Source organism: Wolffia australiana, chromosome 2 (genome assembly GCF_029677425.1).
Source record: "Wolffia australiana isolate 7733 chromosome 2, ASM2967742v1".
NCBI classification, from domain to species: domain Eukaryota; kingdom Viridiplantae; phylum Streptophyta; class Magnoliopsida; order Alismatales; family Araceae; genus Wolffia; species Wolffia australiana.
The window spans coordinates 8,343,084-8,349,348 of NC_135836.1; positions in this window are offsets into that span (position 1 = coordinate 8,343,084).

A 6,265-nucleotide genomic window follows, 5' to 3' on the forward strand; every position below is an offset into this window, starting at 1 on the left:
GAAAAAATTGTCGACTTACTCTAACCACTCCAGCACGGTACCTCTGGCCCTATTCGAAGCAAGGCACCGACATCAAATGATGGTATAGTTATTATTAAGGGATTGATAAGGTATCTTGAGCGAATTAGAGTAGGAGTAACGAACTCTTCCCTGCTTCTAGTTGGGCATGCTACATTCGCTAGGCAAAGGAACGCCTTATCTAATGTATGTTTCGCTATGCGAGTGAAGCTGGATAAATATGTGTTTGTACCAACACAAAATGACGCTTTCACTATCGCCTCTCTACTTGACCCATTTATGAAGCTTCACTTGATTGATCCATAGGCTAAGAATGAGGTTCTATCTACTATCCGCAATATTATGGAGTCACATTCAATATCCAGAAACATTGGGAGTTGGCCCATCGAATGATCTGCTTTATCAACAAATTCATACAAATGGAGCTCAAAGAACTACTAGATGTGTCTGAGCTACCATAGAGAGTTGATCTGATCGAATAGCTTGATGTATATGCGATGACACCATCATCATTTGGTACAGCGGTGTTGCATTGTTGGAAGACGACGGGTATCATATAATTTGGATTTTTTATATTCAAACTCTCGTGCTTTCTTTATTGAATATTTGATTACTTTTACCCCCATAACAGGTTTGCTTTCTTACCCCACGTAAGCATTGGTGGAGAAGGAATTCCTGACAGTTCAAGCGACGAGTGTCGCGTGTGAGTGTCCATTCTCAGAAGGGCGCTGTGTAATCAGCTACAGGCGATCAAGGCTCACGACAGAGAGTGTCGAAGTCCTGATGATGTTGAAGTCATGGTACAAGAACGATGATTTGAGAGCAGAAGAGGGCAAAGACGGTGATGAAGATCGATGGAAATATATGTGGCTGGCAAGCCAATGACACATTCCACATCTCGTTCCATGTTCATTAATAAAACATATTCATTATAGTGCACGTATGATGTGTATAATGAAGTCCATGAATACATGATCAGACTTAGTGAATTATGATGAGATCGTAATACGGAGATCACTAGTCTTTACGCAAGTGTTTTAAACATTCATATTTAAAGGATACGTGAGAAGGACATCGAAGTATCTGGATGGAATATCATTATCTAGCCTCACTCATATGATGAATATGGCCGGTCCCCTAGCCATTAGTGTGGAGACACTATGGGTAGATAGTGGGTGCTCTTTAGTGGAAAGAGTTCACTAAATTGATCGGTACGAATCCCTGAATGGTACTATACCGAAGTGTCAATCATGTTTATTCACATCATGATTGTGTAAGTGGTCTTTAGACCTGAGACACCAAAGATGTCTTGTGGACAGACAGTTGTACTTTAGCAGTGGCCAACGAGTCTCTAATTATGGAATTCTAAATGGTCTTAGTTCGGGTACATCAAGAAGTTCACGAAGACAATTGAGTAGTCAAGATGGGATTGTCCACCCTCGATATAAGAGGTGACAGCTCAAGGAAGATGATGCGATGAAGTCATTGGCCAAGGCAATGAAATATCGGAGAAGAGTTGTCTGATGATTTCCGAATGCATCAGTACTAACTTGGATGATCGATTAGGGTTTGACAGTTGACCATACCCTAAGCCGTCCAAGGAGCGTCAAGTGGATGATGTATTATACATATATGGTAACTAATGACGAACAGGTTCAATGGGTGAGTCTATACACACTCCTTTGTTTCTTCTAGGACACAAGGTGTAACTTGGCACCCCACGTGTCGGAGACTCGACCTATTGATTGGGTTAAATCAATCCGATATTAATTAATCTATACGATGATATAGTTAATTAATTTGGAAGGCCAATAAAGGTTATTGGGCCATTGGAGTCATTGACTAGATTGATACATGGGCCTAGAGGGTCACACACAAATGGTCTTTTGGACGTCGGAAGATATACTTAAGTTTTGGGGGTTTTTATGAAAAATACCCCCTTAGTATAAATAGGGGAAGGCCCTGAATGAAATTCAAAGGCCCGAATTGTTCAAGGGCCTTTCCCCTTCTTCTCTCATCTCCCAACACCCCCTCTCCATCCCCGATGTGATTGGGACAACGTAACGATGCTGATGGAGAAAGAACGGGGCTTGTCAACGAGAAGGAGGATATCCGACGTGCCGAGGACTGCGTGGATACGTCTAGAGGCTGCACACGTGAGAAGCTTGACTCGGCTCTCCCCGGGATCCAAGAAATCATTGATGCGGTCCATGGAGAGGTATTTCGTTTAATGTTTTTGTTGTTGTTGTTTGATTCGTTCAAGTCTTCCGCTGTGAATTGTTTTTATTTATTCATTCATGTCAAAGGCCTCTAGAACCCAACAAAGATGATGGGCCATTTGACATTCATGTGAATGCACCCACTGGTTAGACTTTGTCGTTGTTCCTGGACTACTGTATTGAACTATCAGTTTATTTACAAATTTAGAACTCTAGTATTGCTCCTTGCCTTGGTGAACAAAAATCATAAAGATGTGATGGCAAATTATTTCATTTTTTCATCACGCAGATTAGTTGTCCAACACACGTTATCAGCGACAAAGATGGAAGAAGACCACGAGCTAGACGCGAGACTCCTCTAGAATTCATGTTGAAAACTAATCCTCCATCCAATGTCGATAGCACTCTATAATTTCTTTGCCTTGGATGATTTTTCACTCAACTTTCTTGCACATTTGAATTTATCTTTTTGGAATGTAGCTGAGTCGTGACCCTTGTATCTATTTTCTATTTTTAGTAATGCTTTTTTCAGTAGCACGGCGTCGATCACATTGAGAGCACCAATCTCACACAACATCACAATCCGGTAAGGGTAGCATAATTGTCTGCTGAAGTATCTTGGATTGATCCATTGTCACTGACAACCGTCTGAAATTTTGGGGTCATAAAATTTCATTATATTTGTAAGTGCAATACCATGTAGTTTGACCGTGGGCCGATGGATAGAAAGCCCATGATTGGGCCTGGAGGTAGTGAACCCTCCTCTAATCAGCCTTGAAGGCTACATCTATCTCATCCGATTCTCATCCAAGGATCAAGAGGAAGGGGAATGCCACTTCCTCAAGCTGGCCATAAATTGAGTCATCCTTACCATAAGGGGAAATGATTGGATGTAGATTACTCTGAGATGGATGCCTTTCCTGTCCCTTCATCTTTAGAAGCGGTTGTACGGGGGCATTGGACTCATGCTACTCCTTTCACACGAGGTCAGATCCCAAAGCCCTTGCCTCCCGTTAGCTTGCATAGAAAGCCATTTAATCGCAACAGAGGTCCACCGGAAAAGAGATCCACGGCTGCAATTTAATCGCAGCCGTGGGACCTAAATGGAGGCGATCCAATGGTCAAGGGCATTTTGGTCCACCTCTGCCCCTGACCGTCGGCTCCGCCGGCCGGAGGCCGTTCTCGGCCGGCGAGGGGGGACCAGCTGCAATCCAACGGCCCAGGAGGGCTCGCAGGGCAGCTCCCCATCGTCAGAAGGTCTCGGGGGTTCCTCCTAGGCCATTAAAAGGGGAGCCAAGAGCCCTAATTTCATTATCTTCCGACCAATCTTTCGACCACCAAACCATTACGCTGGCGGAGAACCGATTCGGCAGCGGCGAGAGCAGAATGAGGGGCGTGACAACTCTCTAACCTCTCTTGGAACTCCGGAAGGTGCCGAAGAGAAGCCGAGTTATCCTGGATTCGCACCAGCGTGGAGGAGACGAGTAAAGATACCGCATACCGAAGTTAGGCGGCGGCGATCGGCGCCGCCACCTTTGCTCGTCGAATCAGGGCGATTCAGGTAGCATTACGAATCCCCCTCAGTTGATTTTTATTTTTCCTTGATACTCTGTTGGAATGATTTGGTTCACGATCTGATACTATTCTAGTTTCGTAGAGTTTTAGCACCGCGACTTCTCTCGAGCATTTCATCGAACACTTCACGTGTTCGATGAATCTATCTTGATTTACGTAAGTTTGATTCCCCTCAACTTTATAAAAACTATAAAAATATACATCGTCTTCTTTTGGGCATTCTGTCGAACACCTCTCGGATGTTCGACAGAAACACCCTCGTATCTATATAATATCTTCGTAAAAGAGATAAATATATATATATATATATATATATATATATATATTATCCCGTATTCCGTTTCCTTTCGGGCATTCTGTCAAACACCGCACGGATGTTTGACAGAAACACCCGCTAATATCGACACTCTATCCTAAAACCTATATAAAACATATCAAAAAAACTTGCTATTACTTAAATACAACGAATATCTCTCCAATTCTCGAACTCCTTTCGAGCACTTAGTCGAACACCTCTCGTGTGTTCGACTAAATCGACATATTAATGATAAAAACCGAAGTTATAAGCAATATATGAGAGTATAAATAATATAAATAAATATATATAACTACCTAAACTAAATTTAAATAAGTATTCTACCTCTTTATATAAGTATAAATACTTACTAAGTTACATTATCACCTCTATATCCCTTCCTTATATCTGTCTATACTTACCTAAATCCTTACTTATCATATTATAGTTAGATACTCTTCTATATAATTCTTCTTGCTTCTAACTTCTTATTACTAATTAATCTTATTAAGTACTCTATATTTCTTAAATAGCTACTTAGTATCTTAATTCCTTATTACTCACAGTAACTATAAAAGATATAACCATATATTTTTCTCTTCTCTCATATTCTTATTAAACTAATATTCTCTATACTTTCTTATTACTTATCTCTTCTCATTCTTATTAGATTTAGTATTATCATTATGTTTTAGTAAAGATAACTCAACTATTGAATTTAAACCTAAAGGCCAGTCCCTGTGGAGACGACCTTACTCCAACTATACATTTGAGTAAGTTTCTATTTTATAAATTTTATTTGATTGTAGGCAAATTAAAATTACAACGACAATTAAAAATTTAACACCCCAATTTGCCTCCATCAGCAGGCTGGAAATCAAGAAAACCTAGCCCTCCAATCCCTCGGAATTAAATCCAAGGGCTGGAAGAGTTAGCCCACTTCTATTTATTCTCTTCTCCCCTCTCTTTGTATCTCATCTTGGATTTCTGCTCCCAACTTGTTTTTGGAGGCCTAGTGCATCAGATTTCTTTGATCCATTATTGTTGTACAAGATTGTGGGAGAGTGAATTCAATGGAGATCAAGATTCTTGGAGAAAGAGCACCACTTGGCCCGTGGGGGATGTGACAATAGGGTTCATGTGATCTCATGAAGGTTTGATTTAAACTTTCTCATCATTCTGTCTAGATAAACATTACTAAGGATAGCCTAGACTTTGAGCTTTCCAATGCACGATCGTTTAGTTGGTTCTTGGAGAGAGTATAAAACTTAATTCAAATATATTTTGAAATAACTTTCTTTGGATATTCCATATATTTTTGGATTTTTAACTATTTTCTAAAGAGAAAACCAACAAAACGATAGAAAAATAGTTAAAACTATTTGAAATAAATGATGTAATTATTTATTTATAAAATTCCTCATGTAGCAAAAGTTACAGCGATTTTTGTCCTCTACTCATTTCTGTCGCATTTTCACCACGTGAAATGCAGCCTAAGGTTCTATTTATCTTTAAAGTTTTTCTTGCCCTAGAATTTTTTTTAGAAATCATAATAAATTATTAAAAGTTATAATAAACAACATCAATACTTATTTTATTTATTTAAAACAGTTTTAACTAGTTTTATATCGTTTAGTTTTTTTTCTCTTTAGAAAATAGTTAAAAATCCAAAAATATATAAAATCACCAAAGAAAGTTATTTCAAAATATATTTGAATTAAAATTTACTCTCTCATTAACTGCTCCTTGAGGACTCGGTCCTTACTTACCCTATTCTGAGTAAGAAAATTTTTATGAATATTGTTGCATAAATCAGAACCTTAAGCTAAATTCTGGTTTATCATCTCTCCCTCTCCTTCTCTCCCTCTCGTTCTCTCACTCTCTTCTCTCCTCTCGTTCTCTTGTTCTCATTCTCTTCCTCTCTCTCTCTCTCCCTCTCTCATGCTCTCCCTCTCTTCCTCCCCTACTCTCATCCTCTCTCCCATTCTCTCACATTCATTCTCTCTCTATCACACTCTCCCTCTCTCTCGTTCTCACCCTCATTCTCTCTCTCTCTCTCTCCCTCCCTCCCTCTCTCTCTCTCTCCCCTTCTCACCCGTTCTAATTCTCTCCCTCTCTTCCTCTCAAACTCTCTCCTCTCACCTGCTCCCTCTCAGCC